The 27390-nt window shown below is 45.4% G+C and overlaps 1 long non-coding RNA gene across 25 annotated transcripts in view; it reads right to left on the bottom strand.

Annotated features, from left to right (window-relative positions):
• Positions 1-1533: 1533 nt before the first annotated feature.
• LOC148108125 (uncharacterized) overlaps positions 1534-27390 on the bottom strand; it is a 122938-nt gene continuing 97081 nt past the window's right edge. For 11 of the 25 annotated variants that reach the window (XR_015721060.1, XR_015721067.1, XR_015721073.1 and 8 more), the window contains 3 exons: positions 24033-27038; positions 11721-21437; positions 7024-11499 (listed from right to left, as the gene is read on the bottom strand). This is a non-coding gene — a long non-coding RNA (uncharacterized LOC148108125). Of the gene's footprint in view, positions 2645-7023; positions 11500-11720; positions 21438-24032; positions 27039-27390 lie in introns of those variants that run through there. The other 14 variants (XR_015721066.1, XR_015721076.1, XR_015721058.1 and 11 more) reach the window with 14 other exon arrangements.

The raw sequence follows: 27390 nt of genomic DNA, 5'->3' as shown, positions 1-27390 counted from the left end.
TGTTTTTGTGCCGGTACCATACTGTCTTGATGATTACAGCTTTGTAATATAGCTTGAAGTCTGGAATCATGATGCCTCCAGCTTTGGATTTCTTTTGCAATATTACTTTTGCTATTTGGGGTCTTTTCTGGTTCCATACAAGTTTTAGGATTGTTTGCTCTGGGTCTATGGAAAATGCTGATGGTATTTTGATAGGGATTGTGTTGAATGTGTAGATTGCTTTGGGTAACATAGACATTTTAACAATATTTGTTCTTCCAATCCATGAGCATGGAATGTTTTTCCATTTCTTTGTGTCTTCCTCGATTTCTTTCATAAGGTTCTATAATTTTCAGAGTACAGACCATTTACCTCTTTGGTTCTGTTTATTCCTAGGTAATTTAATGGGTTTTTTGGGCAACTGTAAATGGGATCGATGCCTTCTCTTTCATCTGCCTCATTCTTAGTGTATCAAAATGCAACTGACTTCTGTGCACTGATTTCATATCCTGCCACTTTGCTGAATTCCTGTATGAGTCCTAGCAATTTTTGGGTGGAGTCTTTGGGACTTTCTCCATAGAGTACCTTGTTTGACTTCTTCTTTGCCAGTTTGGATGTCTTTTCTTTCTGTTGTCTGATTGCTGAGGCGAGGACTTCCAGTACTATGTGGAACAACAGCAGTGAGAGTGGACAGCCTTGTCATGTTCCTGACCTTACGGGAAAAGCTCTCAGGTTTTCACCATTGAGGATGATATTTGCCATGGGTTTTTCATATGTGGCTTTTATGATGCTGAGGCATGTTCCCTCTATCCCTACACAGCAGAGAGTTTTTATCAAGAAAAGATTTTGTATTTTCTTAAATGCTTTTTCTGCATCAATTGAGAGGATCGTATGGTTCTTGACCTTTCTTTTATTAATGTGGTGTATCACATTGATTGATTTGCAGATGTTGAACCATCCTTGCAGCCCAGGAACAAATCCTAAATGGTCACGGTGAATTATCCTTTCAATGTACTGTTGGATCCTATTAGCTAGTATCTTGGTGAGAATTTTTGCATCGATGTTCATCAGGAATATTGGTCTGTAATTCTCCTTTTTGGTGGGGTCTTTGGTTTGGGGATCAATGTAGTGCTGGCCTCATAGAAAGAGTTTGGAAGTTTTCCTTCCATTTCTATTTTTTGAAACAGCTTCAGGAGAATAAGTTATTAATGCTTCTTTATATGTTTGGTTTCCGCTGGTAGGCCATCTGGTCCTGGACTCTTGTTTGTTGGGAGATTCTTAATTACTGCTTCAATTTCTTTGCTGATTATGGGTCTGTTCAGGTTTTCTAGTTCTTCCTGTTTCAGTTTTGGTAGTTTATATGTTTCTGGGAATGCATCCATTTCTTCCAGATTGCCAAGTTTGTTGGCACATAATTGCTCATAATATGTTCTTATAATTGTTTGTATTTCTTCAGTGTTGGTTGTGATCTCTCCTCTTTCGTTTGTGATTTTGAGTCCTTTCTCTTTTCTTTTGGATAAGTCTGGCTAGGGTTTATCAATCTTATTCTTTCAAAGCATGAGCTCCTAGTTTTGTTGATCTGTTCTACTGTTCTTTTGATTTCTATATCATTGATTTCTGTTCTAATCTTTGTTATTTCTCTTCTCCTGCTGGCTTTAGGCTTTATTTGCTGGGTTTTTTCCCCATCTCCTTTAGGAGTAAGGTTAGGATGTGTATTTGAGAATTTTCTTGTTTCTTGAGAAAGATTGGTATTGCTATATACTTCCCTCTTAGGACTACCTTTGCTGCATTCCAAAGGTTCTGAACTGTCGTGTTTTCATTTTCATTTGCTTCCATTTTTTTTTTTAATTCTTTAATTTTCTGCTTGGCGCCTTCATTCTTCAGTAAGATGTTCTTTAAGCTGGGGCGCCTGGGTGGCACAGCGGTTAAGCATCTGCCTTCGGCTCAGGGCGTGATCCCGGCGTTATGGGATCGAGCCCCACATCAGGCTCCTCCGCTATGAGCCTGCTTCTTCCTCTCCCACTCCCCCAGGTTGTGTTCCCTCTCTCGCTGGCTGTCTCTGTCTCTGTCGAATAAATAAATAAAATCTTAAAAAAGAAAAGATGTTCTTTAAGCTCCATGTATTTGTGGTCTTCCAAATTTTTTCTTATGGTTGACTTTAAGTTTTACAGCATTGTGGGGACACCTGGGTGGCACAGCTGTTAAGCGTCTGCCTTCGGCTCAGGACGTGATCCCGGCGTTATGGGATCGAGCCCCACATCAGGCTCCTCCACTATGAGCCTGCTTCTTCCTCTCCCACTCCCCCTGCTTGTGTTCCCTCTCTCGCTGGCTGTCTCTGTCTCTGTCGAATAAATAAATAAAATCTTAAAAAAAAAAAAAGTTTTACATTATTGTGGTCTGAAAATATGTAGGGAACCATCCCAGTCTTTTGGTACCTGTTGAGACCTGATTTGTGACCCAGTATGTGATCTATTCTGGAGAATGTTCCATGTGCACTTGAGAAGAATGTGCATTCTGCTCCTTTAGGATGAAGTGCTCTGAATATATCTCTAAAGTCCATCTGGTCCAGTGTGTCATCCAAAGCCCTTGTTTTTTGATGCAAAGAGTGAGATCTTGTTGATTGTTGATCTTCTGCTTAGATCATCTGTCCATTGCTCTTTGCAAACTGAAGGGTAAGAAATCAGAGAAAGACAAACCTTATGAGACTCTTGACTCTGGGAAACAACCTGAGGGTTGCGGAAGGGGAGTTGGATGGGCGGATGGGGTAACTGGGTGATGGGCATTAAGGAGGGCACGTGATGTAATGAGCACTGGGTATTATATGCAACTGATGAATCACTAAACTTCACCTCTGAAACATATACTGTACATTAATTTTTTTTAAAAAAAAGCAGGTAGATAGAGCAATGGAACAGAAGAGAGAGCCCCCAAATAAATTCACACATACATGGATAAATGATCTTTGATGAGGGTGCCAAGAGTACACAATGAGGAAAGGATAGTCTCTTTAACAATCAACAGAATGAAAAGGCAGTCTATAGAATGGGAGAATCCAATTGCAAACCTTGTATCAGAAAAGAGACTAGGGGCCCTGGGTGGCTCAGCTGATTAAGCATCCAACTCTTGATTTCAGCTTAGGGCATGATCTCAGGGTTATGAGTTCAAGCCCTGCTTTGGGCTCCATACTCATTTTGGATTCTGCTTGAGATTCTCTACCTTGTCCTCTGCCCCACCTACTACTTGCTCACTCTCTCGCTAAAAAATAAAATCTTTAAAAAATAAAAAAGAGGCTAATATCCAAAATATATAAGAAACTGCTACTAATCATTAAAATAAAAGTGTTTAATCCAGGGGCGCCTGAATAACTCAGTTGGTTAAGCATCTGCTTTCTGCTCAGGTGATGATCCCGGAGTCTTGGAATCAAGTCCCACATCAGGCTCCCTGCTCAGCAGAGTCTGCTTCTCCCTCTGACCCTCCCTCCTCTTGTGCTTTCTCTCTCTCTCTCTCAAAATAAATGAATCTTTTAAGAAAGTGTTTCACCCAACATAAAAATGGGCTAAATATTTCAATAGACATTTTTCCAATGAAGAAATACAAATGGCTGACAGACATATGAAAAGCAGCTCAGCATCATTAATCATCAGAGAAATCCAAATCAAAGGACAATATCATGTCACCTGTTAGGATGGTTTATATATATGTTGGTAAGAAAATGGAAATTTGAACATTCATATACTGTTAGTGAGAATGTAAAATGGTACAGCCATTATGGAAAACAGTACTGAGTTTCCTCAGATAATTGCAAATAGAACCACCATATGATCCAGTAATCACATATCTAGGGATACATCCAAAGGAAATGAAATCAGTAGATGACCCTAGTATTTGTTATGATAGTCACCAACTCCTGTGTCATGTTGAATTCAGAGGAAATAATTTTATCTTCCATCACTATTATGTTAACTATAAACTGTAAGTGTCCTTCATCAAGTTGACAAAGTCTTTCTTAATTCTTATTTTGCTGAGAGTTTTTAAAATCTTGAATGTATGTTGAATTGTCCTAAGTGCTTTTTCTGTATCTGCTGAAATGATCAAGATTCTTCTTCTTCAGTCCATTGACTTGGGAATTACTGTATCAGTTTCCCATTGCTGTAACCAATTACCACAAATGTATTGCCTTCAAACCTCATAAATATAGTGTCTTACACTTCTGCAGGTTAGAGTCTCATATGGGCCTCACTGGACTAAAATAAATACGTCTGTAGGGTGTTCCTTTTTGGAGGCGCTGGGAGAGAATCTGGTTCCTGGCTTTTTCTAGCTTCTAGAGGTTGTCTACACTCCCTGCTTAGTTGCCCCTTCCACCTCTAATGCCAGCAATAGCTGACTGACTGCCCCACATCCTAGTGGACTCTTCTGCTGCACTTCCACTTTTAATGACCTTGTGACCACTTGGATAATCCAGGATCATCTCCTGATTTTAATGTGAGCTGATTGGCAACCTAATTCCATCTGCAACTTTAATTCCCCTTCCCCATGTAAGGCAACACGTGGGCAGATTCCAAGGATTAGAACATGGACATTTGTGGGGGGCATGATTCTGCTAGAGATGGTACCCAGGGCTGAGTGTCAAGGAGCAGGGACATATATGAATGCAGGAGCCCATCTCCCCATGGTGCCTAGGGAGAGAATAAGAGGGACTTAGGGTTGCCCCTTTCTGGAATCTCAGGGAGCAGAGCTCTTGAGCATCTATACACGACCTGTGCCCCTCTCATTGTGCTCCTCACTTTCTGCACAGATGAGAGCTGAACTTTTCTGGGTGGAAGATTTGTGGGGGGCCCCTCATTCAGCTCTGGTCCACTCCCTCATTCACCCAACTCACTGTTCTACTTGTCCCTCCCCCATGCCAGGGTCTGTGGTCCAGGTGGGGTTGACTCAGCCACCCTCAGTGTCCAAGGGCCAAGGAGAGATGGCCACCAACACGTGCACTAGGGGAGCAGCTCAGCTTCAGCAACACCTGGGCTTTGTTGCCAAACTCCTGACCCCCAGATTTGCAATTGCCTCTCAGAAGAGCTTCCTGGGCTCCAGGTCAGGCAGCCAGGCTTCTTGATCTCTGGGCTTCAGCCTGGAAAAGAGGCTGATTATTACTGCTTAGTGTGGGACAGCAGCTTGATGCCTACATTGTCCTCAAGGCCCACAGGGAAGTGAGATAAAAACCTGTTGGCTGTCTGTACCTTCTCACTGTCCAGAGTTATTGCTGTCATTTTGTGGCCAAGTGGCTGCTGCTGAGTTCTGGAGTAGTGTAATGGGGGCCGTCCTTTCTCCTCTGGTTCTCTGATACTGTGTGGTTGATGCACCCCCATTTCTAAGATCCTGGGTATGGTTTGCTGACCCAGCTGTCCACAATTTCTGGAGCTTTTGGTCAGATCACTCAGTCCTGCACTGGAAGTATTGGTGTGGATTATTATGTTAGTGACTGGAACCAGCTTTGCTCTGGGAAAAAAATGCAGAGTCCCTCTTCTTCCCTTGAAAGTTCTGCTTCCCTCCAATTTCCTGATACCATATGTGTACACCCAAACAACAGACCCAATCAACCCTTGGGTCCAGTATCAGGCAGAGGTTAACTGGCGTGTGCCAAAGAGGGCTGGGTGGTCCCTCCCATTCCTCAGAGTGGAGCACCCACAAGATGTGCTTAGCGCTCTCTCCCTCTCCTTGAGGCCTTCCCTATTTTGTCCCCCAATCAGGAATGATGGAGAGAGAGCAACACAGGATGAGGTGAAGGGGATCCCCCTGACTGCCACAGTGGAAAGTGGGTTGGTCTTGGCTGATCTGTCATGGTCTTTGGTCCTTCTGCTGTTCTTTTTTTTTTTTTTTTTTTTTTAAGATTTTATTTATTTATTTGACAGAGAGATAGGCAGTGAGAGAGGGAACACAAGCAGGGGGAGTGGGAGAGGAAGAAGCAGGCTCCCAGCAGAGGAGCCCAATGTGGGACTCGATCCCGGAACGCCGGGATCACGCCCTGAGCCGAAGGCAGACGCTTAACGACTGCGCTACCCAGGGGCCCCTTCTGCTGTTCTGAATCTGGAACAAGTTCTCTCTGAGGTTGGGTTCCCTCTGGATCCCCCTCTACAGTGATCTACAATGGAGGAAGAAGCTGTGGAGGTCACTTCACTGAGTGCAAGGCTGTGGAAGAGGCTGCAGTCTTAAGAGGAGGCTCCTGGGCAGTGAAGAGACCCCACTCTGGGAGGAGGGGATAGTGGACAGGTGGATGGGCATGCAACTCTCTCTCCAAGGTCCCCTTCTGTATGTACATCTGGCCCTAACACAGCAGGAGGAGTTGTGGGCCTGCCTTGCCACAAACCCCTGGGGTACATCAGCTGTGGGAGGCCATCAAGGGGAGGGGAAGGATCTGCATGACTTCCCTGTCCTCCCTTTGAGTGGGGCCAGTAGGTAAAATCAACTTTGGGCCCCGCGGGAAGCAGAACTCGAAGGGTCTTTCCATCACAGCCTCGTCCTCTTTCCTCCCCACTCCTCTCACTCTCTGCTCAGGTGATTTGTTGACAGTGGATCAGGGGAGGCCCTGCCACTTCCTTCTTATAGACATCATATGACCTCAGACTCACCATCCCTGTGTCTCTTTCCATTTCAGGGCCCTGGGCACAGTCTACACCGTCTCGGGAATCTCAGTGTCGGGGTCTCCTGGACAGAGAGGTGCTGTGTCTCGCACTGGGCTCGCAGTGCGTCATTGGACTTTGGCACAGGATGAATGCTGTCCTCAAAACTGTGACCCTCTGAAGCCCCCGCACTTAGCTCCCTCTGGTATTCTGGTGATGCATGCTGCTTCAGTTAGTTGTGAAAAGTCCTATTCAACGGAAAACTGAGTATATTTAGAATGATGTGTTCATTGAATAGATCGATGTAAGAAGTGACCTCTAAGGATTCATGTGTGAGTTCTTTTCTCTAGGAAATTGTCTTGATGACTCATCCCATGTCTTCCGTGACTATAGGATTAACCATGCTTTTTTGCCTCAATTTGGACACGTCACTTAACTCCTTTGCAGGTAGGCTGCATGCAGAGGTGACCAAACTTATTTTACAAGTTTGGACTAAATGAACAAATGCATTGACTGCTTAGGACATGTGGAAGACCCCTGAGGGTGGGTCTTTGGAAAAACCCTGAGAGACCGTGGTCAACCTGGCCGGGAGGGCAGTGACACCACAGTGCTACTATGTATCCTACATCCTCTAGACTCCAGGAGAGACATCCAGCTGTAGCCACCCATGTTTTAAGAAAAAGTGGCAGGGAAAAAGACAAAATGTCAGACACAAAAGAAAGAACTGAGAAAATAATGCCCATAACATAGGATGACTGGGGTTGACTGTGACAATGGAGAGAGACAGCTGTGACAAGACAAGGATCTCAGAGCTGCAGAGAGGCGCATGCCTCTCTGAGTGATCATGATTTGCTCAGAGGACATGACCCAGTAATGTGAGACTAGGCTGTCAGTAGGCCACCAACCAACATTTAGTGAAGGGTAGCATGACAGATACATCCCAAGATCTTACATGAATACAACTTTTCTCTCTCCTCACAAATGCCCCCTTGAGGAATGACTGTTAGTCCTGTTTTCGACATGAGGAGACATCTCCTAGAAATGTTTTTTGATCCTGCTGTGTGTCATGTGGTGTGAATGGCAGAGCGAGGCATGGTGCAGACCATGCAGATTCAGATCCTGCACCCTCCCCACTGCAACGTGTTGTCCTCACTGCACTGTCTCTGGAGAATCTCTGTCCCGTTCACCAGGTGCAAGGAGGTAAGTGCAGGATTACTGGTAAGAACTTCACATTCTCTCCCTCCATGGATCCTAATTATTCTTGGGAAGATATACATAAAATAACCACACAATAAAAAGGTCAACTAATAGGAGATCCCTGAAAAAGATGACCTGGGCACAGCTCTAGTCAGGGAGATTTTGAGAGGTTCTCTGGAAGAGGGGCTGACTGAACCCCTATCTAAGGAATGCATTCAGGGTAACTTGGGGTGCAGCCTGGGTAGTGGCTGGAGTGGGCAGTGGAGGAGGAGGTGATGCCTGCAGAAAGAACATCGTATGGATGGAATCAGGAGGCGATGAGGAAAGTTTGAGGACGAGGCGATGGGAGGTCAATGTGACTGGAGCTGCTTCGCAGTCAACAGACAACTCGTAACCAACCAAGCAAACCGCATGCTGCCTAGACACAGCTCAGTGCGGTCAACTCAAAGCCACAGTAATGCTGTCGTGAGGCTCAGACTTCCACTGTGACATGAGGCCCAGCGAGAAGCCGAGTCCTTCCCAACCCGTCTGCTGCACACACGTCAGTGTGATGTACGTGTCTGGAGTGGTCTCCAGGCAAACAGGATGATGAAAATCAGCTACTTCCTCTTGACTGCTCTAGCGAGGCCTTGGGCAATTTGGAGCAATTTTACATGTATTTTTTTAATTTTTTTTTAAGGATTTTATTTATTTGACAGAGAGACAGCGAGAGAGGGAACACAAGCAGGAGGAGTGGGAGAGGAAGAAGCAGGCCTCCCGCCAAGCAGGGAGCCCGATGCGGGGCTCGATCCCAGGCCCCTGGGATAATGACCTGAGCCGAAGGCAGACGCTTAACGACTGAGCCCCCCCGGTGCCTGTACATATATTTTAAAGATACAGTGTGGATTTAGAATGATAGGCAGTTTTACACCATATCTTGGAATCTCTGTATATCTTCATGTTTTCTTTCTATATAGTACAAGCCTTATCAAGATAAGTAAAATATACATGACCAAAGATAATTGATTTTATTCCCAAATAACTTTCTCTATGACTGTGAAGATGAATTAAGTAAATTTACAAGTTCAAGAAATCATACATATATTAAATATCCAAACTCTACCATTACAAAATTGTGCATATGATAAGCTTTAGTTTTTTTTAAGTTGGAGGAAGAATATAACAACAAAGCCCTGTTTAATGACCTAAATTCAACCTGAGGATCTGGTTGGTCACTATTATCCAGAGGTGCCACGTCATATTATTCAGTATACGATTTTAAGAAAATTCTTTTATTTTTTTAAAATTTAATTCCTTTTAAAGTGACACTCTATTTTGAAGCTGAGTTTCATGTCTGTGACCTAACAGTGTGCACACAACTGCATGAGGAGTCTCTCTGAGACACAGTTTACGTTGAACTGTGATTCCTGCAAACACCTGAGGATAATCAGTCATGGACTGTGGCTTGAGTATGAGTATGATGTGGTGAGTGGCTTTAGTGCAAATGGCAGCTTAAAGACCTCCAAAAATTCTCTCCTCAAAAAAAAATCAATGAGGAAACTGGCAAAAATTGCCACCAACATCTTAAGAACTCTGGAAATAAACTCAAACTTGCAGCAGTAGAGGGAATGTTGATACTGGTGGAAGAGGGAGGAAAAAAAACAGGTGAGTCTCAGTCAGAACCATGAGTTTTGTGCTGTTTTAACATGGCCTAGTCCCATCCCCTGCCCTGTGGCTCCAGAGTAGTTCAGAAAACTAAAGCCCATGTTCACAGTGAAAGACAGCAATGCGGCAGCCACTGGAGAGAACAGAATGGGTCCGGAGCTCCCTCAAAACCTCATTTCTAGAGAATTACCACTAATGGGTCTGAGGGATGTCTGCAAGACCCTACTTGTTTGACTGTTTGTGTTTAATCTCACTTGGAGCTTGCCCAGAACAAAAAGCCTTTTCCCAGCATAATTGTCAAAAAAGAAATTATAGGCAGTTGCTTAACTTGTGGTTGGTTGGTTAAAGTGATAGATATTAGTTGGAGCAAACAATAGAGTAATAGAAAGCTTACAAGGACCACCAAAAAATGAGATTTCCATGAGGGGATCTGAAAAGTTCTGACTTATTCTTACGAATCTAGAACACTGTAAGCATACCCAGGAGAGACCCTAGAAGGCCCTTAGCTCTCCCCCTGCCTGACCTGGATGTTCTGCACAAGCAACAATGAAGGTTTTCAGCTACCAGCTGAATTTTGAAGATACGATTCAACATGCTCACGAAGCCCTTCGACAAAGACTGAATGACTTAGTTCTAGGCTGTTCGTGAGATCTCTCTCCGGCCAATAGCTGACCGCCATAGAGCTGAGCAGGGACTACAGTGGTCACACGTGACAAAGAATACAGACTTTGGAGAATTAGTTCATTAAAGTCACTAATGAGAAAGCAATGACAAAAAATAGCAAAGCCAACAAATCCTAGGGAAGAGTGAGAATCCGATTTCTAGAGTTGTCATATGATATTATTTTAAATAACCAATTTACAGTCCCCCTCCCCAGTAACAAGATACCTGCAGGGAAACCAGAAGTCTGACTGTGCAGAAAAAAGTTGGCATACCAGGGCCAAGTGTGCTTTCCTATGACAGGCCTGCTTGTCAGACTGACCCTGTCTGAAGTCTGGGAACTTGGAATCAAGAGGGTCCCCACCATTCTCTGGTAAGTGTGGCTTGCTGTGCCTAGACTGTTGGTGCAAACCCTGTGGTTTATGCAGAACATATCTTTGCTGATAGAACTCTGAAATTCAGGTATGTGCGAGGCAGAGGGTGCCTAAATGACCAGTTCCCACTAAAAACCTCTGAGTACAAAGTCTCTAATGAGCTTTCCTGGAAGATGTTTCACACTTTATTGCTGGAGGAATGAAGTGTACCTTTGTGATGCCACTGGAGCAGTTCTCTTGAAAGCTTGTGGCTGGTTTTCTCTGAACCTCCCATGCACCTTTCCCTTTGCTTATTTTGCTTAGTGTGCTTTCACTGTAATAAATCACAACTATCAGGATGGCTATATACTGAGTTCAGTTAGTCTTTCTAGAGGGACGGATGTTGGAGGTGCTCTTGGGCTGTCCCCCACACATAAGCTGATATACAAGGAGAAAAAAGCAATGAATACACACTGTCCCTAAGCAAAGTCCAGACACTGGACTTACGAGACAGATACTTTGTATCAGCTCTTTTAAGTATATGTAAAGAATTAAGGGAAATGATATTTAAAGAACTAAAACATAGTATGAGACTTATATCTCTCCAAGTAGAGAATAACAATAAAAAAGATGTGAATTATAAAAGAGAAACAGATATTCTGGAGTTGAAAAGTATAGTAACAACTGAAAATGTCACTAAAGGGGCTTGTATTCACTTCCTAGGACCGCTGTAAGAAATTACTACACTCTACATGGGCTAAAACAATAGAAATTTACTCTTTCACACATCTGAAGGCTGGAAATCTGAAGTCAAGCTATAACTTAGGCTCTGTTTCCTATTGAAAGAGCTAGAGAACTATCTTTCCTTGCCCCTTGCTATCTTTTGGTAGTTTCTGGAAATTCATGGCTTTCCTTGGATTGCATCTGCATCACTCTAAACCCTGCCTCTGTCATCACATGGTGGCTTTCTCCCCTCTGTGTCTGTGTGTCCAAACCTCCCTGCTCTTATAAGGACAGCAGCCATTCAATCAGGGCACACTCTAATCCAGTGTAACCTTATCTTTTTTTTTTTTTTTTAAAGATTTTATTTATTTATTTGACAGAGATAGAGACAGCCAGCGAGAGAGGGAACACAAGCAGGGGGAGTGGGAGAGGAAGAAGCAAGCTCATAGCGGAGGAGCCCGATGTGGGGCTCGATCCCGTAACGCCGGGATCACGCCCTGAGCCGAAAGCAGACGCTTTAACCGCTGTGCCACCCAGGCGCCCCCAGTGTAACCTTATCTTGATTATATCTGCAAAGACCTTATTTCCAAATAAGGATACTTTCACAGGTACTGTGGGGTAAAACTTTAATGTATAATTTGGGGAGACACAAAGCCACAACAAAGCTGAACAACAGATTTGAGCAGGAAAAAGACAAAAATTTGAAGATAGATTAATAGAGATCCAGTCTGATGAACAGTGAGTTAAAAAATATGGATGGGAGAAAAAAATAGCAGAGCCTCGCGGACCTGTATAATACAATAAGCATGCCAACATATGCACAAAGAAAAGTCCCCAGAAAAATAAAAGACAGGGAATGAAATATAAAATAAGTAAAAGATAAAATAAATAAAAGAGAGGGACAGTGAAGATATGTGAAGTAACAATAGCCAAAATCTCACCAAATTTCATGAGAAACATTAATAAAAATATTCAAGAAGTTCAAAAAAGTCCAAGCAGGATAAACCCACCTCATAATAAAATTGTTCAAGGCCAAAGACAAAGAGAAAATCATGAAAGCAACTAATCATTTACAAAGGCTCCTCAATTTTATGGCTAATTTTCATCAGACACCAGAGGCCAGAAGGCAGTGGGATGACATGAAAAGTGCCAAAAGACAGAAACTGTCAACCAAGAGCTCTGTATCTAGCAGATGTCTTTCAGTAATAAAGGAGACATTGAGACATTCCCAGATAACATTTGAGAGAACCCACTGCTTTCACAAGGCCTACAAAGAAATACTAAGGGCCCTTCAAGCTGAAATGAAAAGACAACAGAGTAACTTAAATCTACATGAAGAAATAAAGAGTTGCATAGGTTAATATACAAGAAAGTGTAAATATATAAGTATGTATATGTTGGCTAATGAATTTAAATAAAAAATATAAAAGTATGTAAGATGTGTATAATTGTAAACAATGTATTATTTTCTCCTGATTTAAAAGGCACCACCTGAAGTCAATATTATAAACATGCTGACGAGCACACAGTGTATAAAGATATAATTTGTATGACCATGGCAATAAGGGGAGGGTGTGCATTGAATCTACATGGAGGTAGTTTCTATATGCCATGGAAATTAATCTGGTATTAATCCAATTAGAATGTTATAATTTAAGGTGTTAATTATAATCTGAGGGAAGCTACTAAGAACATAACCCAGAATATATAGCAAAAGAAGCACCATGGAAATGTATTCGGTACGCTAGAACATAACATAAAAAACCGGTAATGGAGGACTATTAGAAAAGAGATGACATATACAGCCAAAAAACCAAACCAAAACAAAAAACAGATACCAATGCTAGCTGATTAGTAATTAAATATTCATGGATTATATACTCCAATTCAGAGGCAGATATTGGCAGAATGGATTTAAAAAAACCCTATAATCTCCATTTGCTGCCTATGAGGGAGTCACGCTTTAAGTCTAAGACAGAGAGGTTGAAAATAAAAGGAAAAGAAATGCTAAGCAAGTAGTAACCAAAAGAGAACGAGACTGGCTTTGATAATATAAGACAAACTTTTATGACATTTTTCTTCTAGAAAAAAAAAGGACATTTTATAATGACAAAAGGGCCCATCCTTCAAGATTATGAACGTTTTACAAGAGAACTCCAAAATATATAAAACAAACTGACAAAAATGAAGAGAAACAGACCCCTCAACAATTGGAGACTTCAATATTCAACTTCCAATAATGAAAAGTCATTTCTTGTGATGCTCACAGGGTGGGAGGAGTAGGGGCTGAGATCCATATTTCATGGTGCAGGTACTGAAATTTAGAGATTAAGTGACTTTCTCAGAGTTGCAGCTCAACTGCAACTGAATGATGGTTCTGAGTCAGGGGATACAGACGGTTCCCTGGACATAGAGATCCCTGATCACCTGAATACGAGATCAGGTCCTGGACACCTGAATTGAGCCCTTTCCTCACTCCCTTGCTCATATCCTCTTGCCCCAAGGTTTCTGCAGGCAGACACCTGGTATGTCAAGGAGGTGCCTGCACCAAGAGGATGGCTCAAATCCTGACCCAACTCCTGGCTCTGTGTTTCAATCCCTGACTCAAAATACATTGTCTTTCCTCCAAATGAAGAACAACCCCTGATGGAGTGGGGGGATCTGAGCATGTCTCCATCTCCCCTCACTTGCCCCCAGCACTTGATTCTATCTGCTGCCTTTCAGTGAGACTCCCTGGTGGTCAGGTGATCACCCTGAATGACCAGTAGTCTGCTTGCCTCCCAACTGGCTCAGAACCCAGGACATTCTAAACCAACTGCCCACGTGACAGTTGCCCAAAGAACTAGCTTCGTCTTCAACTGACCAAACTTGGATGATGAGCAGTTCATTAACTAGGAGAGGGGTCTGCCAGGCTGGACTTTTGTGGCTTAGTGGATGAAATCTACACACCTCCAGTGTCTCCCTGACTATCTGACCCACCCTCAGAGCAGCCACTACGGAAGGCATGGCTGAGAGCAGGAAGTAGCCACACTGGCCCTTGAGTATGCACCTTCCCTGCTCACTCCTTCCTTTCCAACATCCAGTGTCTTTTGTACAAACTACAGTCCTTCTTCTTGAATCTAATTACTGATTTTACTCCCATGCCACCTTCAATGGAGTAGTTAGTGGGGGTGATATTTGTGGCCCTACCATGTTGTTTGGTCAGATGCCCATTTCAATGTGGCTGAACCACTGTGGGCACAGCCAGCAGAACAGTGGACAGCCAGCAGATCTTCTTAAACACAAATAGTTATATTGTGAATCCCGTGTTTGAATCCCTTATGATTTTTCTTTTTATAACCTGAGCCACAATCCTAGAAAACATACTGAAAATAGAACTGTTGATATGCAGCTGAGAGAAGACCCTGGGAGCACATTCATTCATTCCTATGCTGCACTTCTGTTCTATGAGCAAAGAGGGGTATTATGATCTGTGATGGGGCTGTGATTTCATGAGGATGAGACAATGTAGAAAGGCAGCACAGCACAGGGACGGAGAGAGAGAGAGAGCATGAGAGCTGGTGTCTGGTGGCTGGTATCAACTCATGCTAGAAGACACATGTACCTGGGAAAGTTACTTAACCCCTTTGTCCCTGGTTCCCTGTTCTGCGGCATGAGGCCTATTTACTAGTATTCCCTTACGAAGCTTAATATAAGACAGTCCAGACATCACCTGGAGAAAATGACCGGTGCTGCGTAAGTGCTGTGTAAGTGTTCCAGCATTAACTGTCTGCAAGAATAAGCAAGGAATACAGGAGTGGCTGCCTCCGGAGAGGAAACTCGAACGGATACAGGGCAGGGGAGGGTGCAAGGTGACATTTCAGCCCTCACATGGGCATGATGCTTTACAGCTCATGGAGAGTATCTGTCATCATTTCCTGTCATCCCCCATCATCCTCATGGGTTATGCAGGGTAGGTGCTGTGACCCCTGTTTTGTGATTCATGGCTCTAAATTGTAGAGATTTTAAATGACGCCTGGAGTCACAAGGCTGATGACAGATCTGAGATAGGAAAGTAGTTGTTTCCTTGGGGACAGAGATCCCTGAACAACCCCCACCGCCTTCCCTGAGTCCTCCAGATCATGTGCTGGACTTCTGAACCAAGGGCTACCCTCCCTCCATTCCCCAAATTTTCCTGCCCCAAAGTTGCTGCCAGGACATAGAAGGTGCTGGAGCCAAGAGAAGGGCACATGCCTCCACCCAAACATTTCAATCTCTGACCCAAAAGCTATGATATTTTCCTGAAAGGAAGTCCCTTTAACAGGTCAGGGGGAAAATCCCTCCTCCTCCCACATCATCACACATCAGCTGCCTCAAGGCAGACCGACGGTGTGACCAGTGCTCTGCTTGACTCCTATGTGGCCCAGAGCCCAGGATTTTCCAAGCCAACTTGCACATATAACTCCTCTCTAATGAATCAGCTTGGCCTTCAAGAACCAACCCTGGATGAACCACTAGCTAATGAGGAAAGTGACCTGATGGACTGGTGCTTTGCTGGTTTAATAGATGAAGCTGACATGTCCTCCACTCTCTTCTGACCACTGATCTGAGCAATAGCCTGAGCAGGCAGAGCCTACACTCTGAGTGTGCACTTCCCGCTCCCCAAACTCTGAAGTCTCTGTAGACTCCTCACCCTTCTCTAGACCTTGCAGTTGCAGGGAGAGAGTTTCTTCCCTCTGCCACCAAATGTTCATTCCACCAACCCAATGGCATTGTCCCTTCTCACCACTGTCCCAGGCAGCACCCAAACACCCAGTAATCCTGTTCACATCAACCAATGGAAATCACTCCATGAAATCCCAGTTTCATTCCTTTATAAAAACTCTGTGGATTTATAGACCGCTGATGTTTGGTTTTGGATCTTGACATCTACATTCAGAAGAGTTAACCTGTGATTTCCCTTTACTGTGATGTCTATTGCTAGGTGGCATCCAAATTCTCCTGATCTGATGAAAGCAGTGTAGGTGTGTTCCCTCTGCATATGTTCTCTGGAAGAGGATGTCGGAGAGTGGCATCACTTCTAAAACACTTTGTAGAAATCAGAGGAAACGATCTGTGCCTGAGTTTGTTTTGTAGAAAAAAATAGTTTTACGTTTGTTTTTTAATTGATGTTTACTTTACATATTGTAAAGTCCCCGAATCTTAAATGTCTAGCTTTATGGTTTCCTGTAATATAAATGCATCTGTTGCCAACACCAATTTGACACACAGAGCATCTCCAGGACCCTGGCAGCCTCCTATAGAAGGACTTAAGAATAATATCTAACTTATTAGGTTACATGAATAAAATCATCTACTCCATGTATAGTCTAGGCACGACGATTACACATAATTAGCTCAGAAAGAGTGTGGCAGCGTCCTTGGAAGGTAGTTATGTTGCCTGTATGTACTAGTACCACCACCCTGTCTCCGCTTTTGTGGCCGCATGCATCAGCGGTCACCCCAGTGTTTGGTTGGTTTTCCTGCGGTGCCAACAAGGAAGTTAGGGAAGCAACGGAGAACATGTGCACTCGTTTGCTTTACCATTTTCATCCCAAGTGCCCTGCACTCACATTTCCTCTTCCTGTTCTTCTTTGCCCCAATTTGCTTTGTCTTTTCCTTCTTTTGAGTCCATTACAAAAAAATTTGTTAACAGCTGAAAGGAAGACAAGAATCAGGCATAACCAGAGCCGCCCAGGGCAGGTAACCATTAAGTGGAGGATGCTGAGAGCAGATCCAGAATTCCCGGGGCCCCTCCAGCAGGGACCCTTCCGACTCCCAGCCCAGCTCCTGGCTGGGGCCATTCAGGGCTGCTCAGCAGGAGTCCGTGGTACAGACCCAGCGTAAGGGGCCAGAGCAACACTAAGAATGTGAATGAGGTAGGCTGCAGGAGGTTTTATAGACATTGATCCAAGGACCTTAAGTGCCTGTATGAGACCACATACTACAGGATGAGAATTATAAAGAGGGAATGGGGGAAGAGCTACAAAGAGGAGCTTATAGATAGCAAAAACAAAGTGAAAAGAGAGGAAAGAGGAAATAAATTGCATGCACAGTTTTGCTCCCTGCATGTGATCCTGTGCATGGATAATTGTAGGAGTGGGGAGGAGGAAGCCTTGGGAAAGGACGGGGACAGTCAGGGTTGGGGTGAGAACTTGGACCCACTGCTCCTGGCAGGATAAAGGCCGACCTGGGGATGACTCTGTCTTCCCCTCTGCAATGAGGGAATGGGTCTCTGTGATCTGCAACATATTTTTCCAGCCTTCAAATTTCATAACTGTGACCATGAATGAACTCCTGTGTCATCTTGTCCTTACAAGAAGGCAGTCACTGTCTGCATGCATTTCTGTGTGTGATGTTGCCTTCCTCGGTACTCATGACTCAGTACTCCCCTTCCACTTCTCTCCACTATTTAGTGTTCATCGTCCTTCTCCGTGTCAGCCTCTACCAGCCATGTTATTTTAAAATATGGGGACACCGGAGGAATGATCATGGGTATACTGCCACCCTCCCTCATCAATCAATTGATCAATTAACCAATCCATCCAAACCCAGGGGGCACCTGTAATGGGACTGGGGTTTTGTTGGGCCCTATGGGAGAGAATGGCAATGAGTTCCACATACTACCTGTCCTGTGCCTGGGGTAATTGCAGTTACTTGAAGATCGTTCTCAAAAAATCCCATAGGTTTCCTAGCCCCCTAGAGAGCATGAACATGAAATCAGAAGTAAGCTAACTTGTCTAAATTCCCTTAGTCTATACGTGGGGCAACAGGGGCTCTACAGCTGATGCGATCACATAAACACACACTACCTGCCAGAGTTTGCCCTGAACCTTGGAAGGACTGGGAGGGTGGGCTTTGGGCAGGCCTGGGGTAGGCATGACCAAGGTGTGGGGGGCAGGGCCAATGTGTGGCTGAGGCAGTGGGTTCTGAGAGGAGCACTGACTCCCTGCCCTGCTGCCCAGAGAGAGGTTGTGTCCTGTGGTCAATGCCAGGTGACCAGGTCAGCAGGGCTGTAAAAGCTGGTGTGTGAAATAGGCCCAGCAGCTCCTCATACAGTCCTCTAGAATCCCTGCCGGCCATGGAGGGTCTCCAGGGCAGCTGCACATGGGCCTCTTTCAGATGGAAGCACATTCACAGTTCAGACTTGGGTGAGGTATGGAGGCTGGGATGAGCTAAAGGACATTGGAGCATATGCATAATTCCAGAGGAAAGGTTCTTCAACTCACCTAGCTATGGAAGTGGCCTTTAAGGAGGAGCAAACAGGACAGGAACATAATGTTACTAGTCCTGTACGTTAAAAGGGAGAGAGTTGACCTCTCATCTACCTCCTGGCTCATGCTAGAACTTTGTATCCAGATTCAAGTGTCTGTTGGGTCGCACAGGATTACATCCATCAAGGTTAATAACAAGAAAGATACCAAAATCCCAAGAGGTGCTAATGAAACAGAACCTAAGCTTTGACATCTGGCAGTGGGAAAGAGAAGGAAGTACAGGTTTCAGGGGAAAGAATTTTTTTTTTTTAAAGATTTTATTTATTTATTCGACAGAGATAGAGACAGCCAGCGAGAGAGGGAACACAAGCAGGGGGAGTGGGAGAGGAAGAAGCAGGCTCATAGCAGAGCAGCCTGATGTGGGGCTCGATCCCATAACGCCGGGATCACGCCCTGAGCCGAAGGCAGACGCTTAACCGCTGTGCCACCCAGGCGCCCCCATGGGAATGAATTTTTAAATAGGAAAGCAAAAATGATTGCAAACACAGCACACCTGATGCCTATGGACTCCATTCCTCTTACTAATATGTCATTAAAATATGAAATGAACAAATTAGACTTGTACATATATTTCCCTACCCCTTCTGCTTTCCTATCCACCTTCCTCAGTCTCCAGAGCAGCAGGTGCAACCCAACTGTACCCGGAACCCTCTTGCATTGCTTCCTACCTGAGTGTTGTTCCCTACCTGGAGAGTCATCCTCCTCACTACTGGAATCTTGAATGCTCTCCACAAGAAAATCTATAGACACCCAAATATGATATATAGAAACACATCAATTAGAGGGGCTCACCCTTTCCTCCTCCTCTAGTTGAGGCTGTGTGGGTCATACGGCATCAACCTGATATTTCCTGTGGGTTCTCAGAAGTTCTCTATACTTGGTGGAGTCAGAGCCCTTCAACAAGAATTGATCACAGTTACAAACCTTCGAATGAGACAGAGATGCTGAATGAATCAGCTTTCACACTCTCAGTTCTACAGGCACATTGCAGCTCTTACCTCCAAACTTACCACCTGAGATTCAAATTAGTATGCGCACATTTGAAATGTAGCTAGTGTGAGTGAGCAATGTGGTGTTATTTTAATTCGCTGAATGTTGGTGTAAAATTAATTATAAGCAGACACATGTGGCTAGAGGCTAGCACCCTGGAGAGCACAGTTCTAGAATCCAAAGATGAAAAAGAGGTCACTTGCCCTCCGCTGGTTGTTTCTTGGTTGTAGTTTGCTGGCCTGATCTGATCATTCATGTATAGGCATTTCTGGGCTCATGCACACATGACAGGCACAACTTAAGACTCTGGGACACTAAACAGTAAGGTCAACCACCAGGTCCTAGAGGAAGCGACTTACAGAAATCCCAATGTCACTGCATAGAAACAAACAAACAAACCCTAAAATATTTATGGAACCACAAAGGACCCCTAATAACCAAAACAATCTTGAGAATGAAGAACAAAGATGGAGTCCCCACACTTCCTGACTTTAAAGCATATTACAAAGCTACGGTAATCAAACAGAATGGTACTAGTATAAAAACAGGCCAATAGACCAGTGGAACAGAGCAGAGAGCCCCCAAATAAACTCACACGTACATAGATAAATGATCTGTGACAAGGGTGCCAAGATTGCACAATGGGGAAAGTAAAGGAGGCATGGAGTGAACACTGACACTCCCTAACCCAGCTGTTTAGGAGATTTGCAACAAGGGTGATGGGCACCAAGCTAAAAGCCAAGTTTTACTTTAAATTCCTATTTGCCACTGTACCTTGGGTATGGACTTACAGGATTTGAGCATTTCTCATGGTATGGTGATGTCATAAATTACATTAAATTATCGTCCTGATTCTTAACTGCTCTGGGCCATGTACAAGCAATGACCTCAGCTATGACAGCTGTTGGCCTGCACTGTCCTACATGGGGCCTCTTAGCTCTCAGAATCAGTGGACTGACCAGGAGCATGTGGACTTTCTATGTGAGTTTCACTCTAATGACTATGCCAGAGCTGGCTGTTAAATCCATCTATAGTTGTTCTGGGTTATGTGACCATTGAGGCCACCTTATAACGTGGTCAGTGTTTGGGACATGTGTACACTTCAGTACTTTGGGAGTGTACACGGATGCTGAAACCCCCCTGCTCTGTGACTAACGATCCCGTAGCTGAGTGATAAGTGCAGATCAGTAGCACAGAGCATCAGCAACGGGGATACAGGCCTAGGTCCACACTTTGACTTTCCTCCTTAGGAGGTCAAGACCTGGGACAGTCTTTTCTGCTCTATCTCCATCTGAGGAAGGGAACATTCAACAAACTTCCAGGCACAGTTGTGGTGATGGAGGAATTCGGGATTGTATGTGAAGTGTTCAGTGGTGAGGAGATTATTTTGCAAAGTTGACATTGCATTGTTCTGTGTAAATGGGAAATACCTCCTGAGGAAACACACACATACTCAATACAATCACATTTACATTGACACCACATAGACACCCCTTAGCCCTCACACATAAACCACACAACCTAAATGACCTAGTTGTTCTGGGGCCTGTAGAACATGGTCATAGTTCTTTACTGGACAGTTGGTTTCTCCCACTACACACTCAACCTTCATTCCTAGCAAGAACCCAGAATCAGGGTGGCTCTCCAGACCAAAGCAGACAAGAAAGCCCCACCTTTTTCATCACGTAGATTATTTCTCAATGAGTGATTATAAAAAAATGGAATGCTTTTATTTCCTGTTGAATTCATCTGCAATTAAAAAAATGCAAAACACTATGAGGATGGCATCATCCTAAACACTGCTGGTACAAGTCTTTTGTTCTCTCTAAGAAACCTGATGGGAACCAGTGGTTGAGTCAGGGGCCCCAAAACAAAGAAATGAAGCAAGGTTTCTATTTTGGACGAAGTCAAGCTTACCTGGGGGAGAGATGGGACCCCTTTCTCTGCCTTGTCACTGGAAAGGTCCTCCAATGGGCACTCCAGGGGGTCTGGGGGACATGGAGTAACTGTCAGGACACCGATGGTGCTGCTCAGAAATTACTCAGGGAGCTCTGATTGATGTGGACATGGGGCAAGAGGGTATGGATGTGATTAAGAGGCAAGGTGAGCTGCTGATGTCCCATCCTCCTTGGTGTATGAATGAAGGCAAAAGAGAGGAGCAGGAAGGGAGTGAAAAACAGAGCTTTTGGCTTTCTAGCTAAGTGGAATCTAATTTATGTGAAATAATCCATCTAAACAGGGTAAACACTCAAAGATACAGACATAATGAAGAGAAGGGCCACATGCACCCCAATGTTCATAGCAGCAATGTCCACAATAGCTAAATCGTGGAAGGAGCCGAGATGCCCTTCAACAGATGACTGGATTAAGCAGATGTCCATATATACAATGGAATACTACTCAGCTATCAAAAAGAATGATTTCTCAACATTTGCTGCAACATGGACAGCACTGAAGGAGATAATGCTAAGGGAAATAAGTCAAGCAGAGAAAGACAATTATCATATGGTTTCTCTCATCTATGGAACATAAGAACTAGGAAGATTGGTAGGAGAAGAAAGGGATAAAGAAAGGGGGTAAACAGAAGGGGGAATGAAGCATGAGAGACTATGGACTCTGAGAAACAAGTTGAGGGCTTCAGAGGGGAGGGGGTTGGGGGAATGGGATAGACCGGTGATGGGTAAAAGGAGGGCACGTATTGCATGGTGCACTGGGTGTTATACGCAACTAATGAGTCATCAGACTTTACATCAGAAACCAGGGATGTACTGTATGGTGACTAACATAAAAAAAAAAAAAAACATTAAAAAAAGTAATTATTGATAAGACTGTATTTATTGCCATTTGATTACTCTGGTCATCTCTTTGGTGGCATTTCCTTGATGAAACCCCCTGAATCCTCCCCTCTCATTCATCATCTTTCAAAGCTCCTGACTGGAGAAGTTCATACACCCCATGACATAATCTAAGCACAAGACTGCTGAAAAGAGCAGAGCTATCTCAGGGTCTCCAGGATCTAAGGAGTCAACCTCAGTTAGCAATTTCGGACAAGCCAGTGTAAGCGTGTGAACTGAGACCGGATGTGTAAACTGGTGAATGTTTGAGACCATGGACTTCAGAACAACATGGACTTAAAATCACCTTGACCTGCAAGGAGAGAGGGGTTTTTCTGGTCAAGGATATGGACAATTATCCTGTCACAAGAGAACCAGTCCCTGATCCATCAGGTCCGAGCCAGGGAAAAGTGGCTACCATGTATCTGACCAAGATGCGGGGGCCTTGAGGGAATTTCTGCCTTAAAAAGAACTGCGTAAGGAAATGCAGGAATGCTGAAAATCCTAGCTCATAGGTCAGCATAGATGTGAATAAACCAGGCTTAGCTGTGGCCTTAAAGTACACCTCCCGTCTTTTTCCCATACACAAAACAAGCAGGAATAGGAATCCAGAGATCATTGACAAGGATCCCAGAAGGATTCCAGTCTCAGTAAATGGTGAACCTGGAGCCCTTAGAGGGAGACTGAGGATGGCAAGTCCTGCCTGCCCTCAGACTATTTGCAAATTACCTTCCTCTGGCTTTGTCCCTTCCACATGCAGGATTTGATCTCTTTACATGTTTTTCCCCACTTAGTGCTGGTGCAATTCCAGAGATTGAACTAGAAAACTACAAGTTCTCGATACTGGGTCAAAACAAAAACAAAACAAGAACACCACGTCAACAAAGGAAGCAGGAAATAGTCCACCTTCCTTTATAGTGGAAAAAAGCGGCTCCTGTCCTGGACAGGAAGCAGTTCTGGGGAGTGTGACTCTTAAAGACTCCCACTTTCAGTGGTTGTTGCTATTTCTGTGGAAGTACCTTCAACCTCTAAATCTCAGGAGTTCTGAGGGGCTGCCTTTGCTGTTTGCCCAAATTTATTGTACTGAAATGAACCTGTCCTCTGAGTAAAGGGGATTTGGGGGTACCCTCCAGTAGCTAGGGAGGAGGACTGGCTCTTCTCCTTCCTCCCACATACAATAGCTGATGACGCTTTAAGATTCCTTAGTTCAGGAATGAATATGAGAGTCTATATCTTCTACGTTACTGTAGGAAGTAAAAGAACAAACCACACTCTCGGGCTCTAAAAGAAAAAAGGGCTTTAATATAATAATATTTGAATTTACCACTTACTATTTAAGAGAATAAATATTGCCCCCCATCAAATAACTAAATAGATGGGAGGAAGGGATGTGGAGCACATGGGGCGGATGCACCGCAAATCCCCAGCTGCTGAGGAATCCCTGCAGGGCCACTGGACACTTGCTCAGCCCTGAGGTTGACTGCGGCCAGTTCTTCTCCTTCTTGAGTGCTACTGACCAGCTAGGACCGGGACACCAGCTGGCAGGACAGGGTGTAGCTAAGGACAGAGGGACACCTGTGAGTTGCCCAGGAGCTTCCATTTAAGAGTCCCTGCCAGTGCTTGCCCACAGCTGGAGTCAGGCGCCCCGGCAACAAGGCCTGAGGCTGCCCAGGGAAGGAGGATCCCAGGAGTGGCCAGCAGAAAGAGTCCACCCCGAACCTCACCGACCCAGCTCCTGATGGGCCTCACCTCTCACCTCACTGAGAGACTCCATAGCCTGGAACCAGGCCCAAAAAGGATCCTCGGGCTCTAGGGTGTAATTCTCGGCAGCCACCTGGAGCAGCATGATGTCCGTCATGACTTGGTATTCCTGAGCAGAGAGAGAAGCACAGGATGTATAGGGAGCCTGGGGCGGGGGGGGGGGGGGGTAGCTGCAGGGCCTGGTGAGGGTTGAGCAATGGGAGAGGGGAACTGTCCCGGGTCCTGGCACACATGGCCACCCTCCTGCCTGCAGATTCATCCAATCCCAACCTGTTCTCAGAGGTGAGTATAAATAGCCCTTCCTACGGGAAGCTATCCTTGATGGCATTCCTCTATCCCCACTTACTAACTAGATGGGTCTTCCACTTCTTTATTATCAAACTATCCCAGTAAACGTGAGACGGAGGGGATGGAGCCAAGCAATGTTCTTCCCAGGGACATCTCTGAGGCCCACTCCCTACCCTTTCCTACAGGAAGTGACACACAACCTTATTCTTTTTCTGGTGGTTGATCTCACATCTTTGGAAAGCAGAGAGCCAAAGTCCATCAGAAGGAGCCCCCTGGTTATTACTAGCACCTTACACCCACACCTTCTAATGCTGCGCTAAGGCCAAGACACATTTGTGGGCTCTGCAAACACTGATAATGGGACTGGGATCTAGGCAAGGCTCTGGGGTCCAGAGAAAGGACACGGGGCAGATGGACTGGCTACAGATCGGGACCCTGTAGCACTACCCTCTCGGAAGACAGTAGGGGAGGCCGAAGCCTCAGGCAGGAAGGGGCTGCTGCGGCTACTGAGGTGCTTGCTGATGTGGAGGGTCCTGACTTCATTCTCCCCCCACGGGCAACCTCACCAGGGGAGGCTGAGGTCCAGTCAGACAGACTTCACGCAGCTTTGCCTTCAGGAAGCTCTGCTGCTTCACCAGTCTTCGGCACCGGGAGCCGTGTCCTAAGTGCAGCGTCCCTTCACTTATCACTGAGATGGGCAAGAGACCCCAGCTCACAAGGGCAACTGTGAGGCTGTCATGAGGGGAGGTTTGCCGAGTCCTGAGAGCTCAGGGCTCAGTACAGGGGCGCTCTGCTCCCAAACCTCCGGATTCTGGTCCCTCCCCCACAATCCTCAGGCTCACCCACCTCCAGATAGTCCTCCATTGCAATATCCAGCATCACCAATTCAGTGAGGAAAGTGCCAAGTTAGGGGACAACACCCTGTGTCATGAGCGGTAGGGTTGGGATGAGTCCCTGCTCTCTGATGCCCATGGGGACCCTCCCCTGAAAATGCTGCAGCCTCCTGGCCCACCCCAGTTTCCCACATGGAGCAGCCTAGGACCCTTAGCAGTCTCCCCTCAATTCCCTTTCCCCTCACCCTCCAAGTACATCATACTCTTTCTAATCACCTCCAGGGCCTGCTTTTAGAAAATCACAGGGTATATAGTCCTGGGCTCCTCCCCATCCCGAAACACATTCTGGATCCAGCTTTCTAGACCCTCCTGCTGGTCACTTTGAAACAAGAATTTAAGAAGCAACAGGAAGTGGAGCTGGAGTTGAAGTCCCACCTGTACTGATTTGGAGGCTTCCAGCCCTCAGGGAGAAGCCCCTCTCCTCTGACTTTGGAGGCCCTGGGCCTCAGGCACACTCACCTTCTTCTGCAGCCTCTTCTTCTGGGCTCTCTGGAGGGCCATCTCCAGGGTGGCAGATTTATTAGATGGTTGCTCCTGCAGGGCCAAGGACAAGATCCTTGAGACCGTAATACCCTCAGTCCACTTGCCCCCACCATCTTTTAATTCAGACCCTAGATGTCTGACTTAAGTCAGCTGATAACTGATAAACATTATCCTTAAGCATGCCATGAGTGATTCTAGAAAAATCTCAGCTCCAACATTCTCCATGTGTGACCCTGAGCTTGCAGCCTGGCCTCCCTGAGCCTGTTTTCTCATCAGGAAAAGTGAGAAATCTACCTACCTCCCATCGTCTCCTGAGGACTCAGTATCATATTACTATCATTATTGTTGTGGCCCTCAACCCATCCCAACCCCTTCACTGAGCAGAGCCCTGTCCTCTGGGCTTTCAAGGTTTGTACAGGTGTCCATCTGGACTAGCTGTTGACACAGAGAGACAGGGTGTCTAGGCTAGCGAATCTGGTTGAGCAGCACCTGGTTGTTCCACCCCCAATGGAATCTTCACCCCAACCTGTCACCACATTCATGCCAAAGGCTTCCCCTCTCCAAGGAATGCTTCAGGCCATTCCCTATTTCATCCATGCAGGACCCTGTTCCCTCACACCCTTCTTCTCTTTCCAGACCTGCACCTTCCATGCTACCTTGATGACTAGTTTCCTGCTCTGTGGGTTGTCTTCAGTGCCCAGCTTTTTAAAGTTTTGAAAGCACTTCCTGAATAGAGGGAAAGGAGGCAGGACGATTGGAGGACTAATGTGGCAGGATTGAGTGCAAGTCCCTTTTATTTGAGAACCCCAAAGTGTCAAATTGCCTGGATAACAGTTTTCTCTGGGTTCCTCTGAGCACTAAGGTCTTTGTAGGACATGGGACAGAGCTCTGATGTAGGTCATCCTATGACTCCATTCCCATATTAATTGAGCAGCTCTGTTTTGGTCAATTTTGGTTTCAATTGGGCAGAGTTTAGTGGTTGTAAACACATGAAAATATTTATTCAGCTCAGCCTTGTGGGGGAACATTTAGGAAAACTGATTTCTAAAGCAGGAGACATGGTGGCCTATTCTCCAGGGAGGCTGAGAGACCCGCCTGCCAGCCCAGGTCCTGTAGTCAGGGATTGCTGCTTCCCAGGAGGTCCAAGCTGGCTGAGGGGGAAGAGGACAGGCCTCTGGGAGATCCCTCATCCATCCTGGTCCGTCCATGCAGAGAGACCGTCTCACCTGGAAATGTTCTCCCATGTCTTCTTGGGGTGGTATATTGAGACAGTCTGCAGAGCCGAGACGATGGCATTCAGGGAGTAGTAGTTCTGCAGGATTTGACAGGCCTGGGGAGGGAAGAGAATGAGCTGTCACGTGGGTAGTGGAGGCTGATTTTCTCTAGAGCTTCAGTCACCCTCAGTTTAAATCACTCCTCCTGGATGAAGCAGATGTCCAGGGACCTGCCGAAGGGCACATATAAGGCCCAAAGAGTCCCAATGCTGAGAGACAAAGGATTTTACCTCACTCCAAGGAAGAAGTCAAGGAGGAACAGAGCATCCCAACATTGGGCCATGCAAGTCACAGTCAGCCTCTGGAAGGAAGAGCCTAGGGACTGCACAGTCCCTAGGGCAAAGACCAGGGCCTTCCACCCTGAGACCTGATCAAGGGAAGAGCAGTGCCCGAGACGCAGGAGATCAC

Source organism: Ursus americanus, chromosome 22 (genome assembly GCF_024610735.1).
Source record: "Ursus americanus isolate L20-20 chromosome 22, mUrsAme1.1.p, whole genome shotgun sequence".
NCBI lineage: Eukaryota > Metazoa > Chordata > Mammalia > Carnivora > Ursidae > Ursus > Ursus americanus.
The sequence above is the reverse complement of the archived record's forward strand: the minus strand, read 5'-3'. Positions and strand labels throughout refer to the sequence as shown.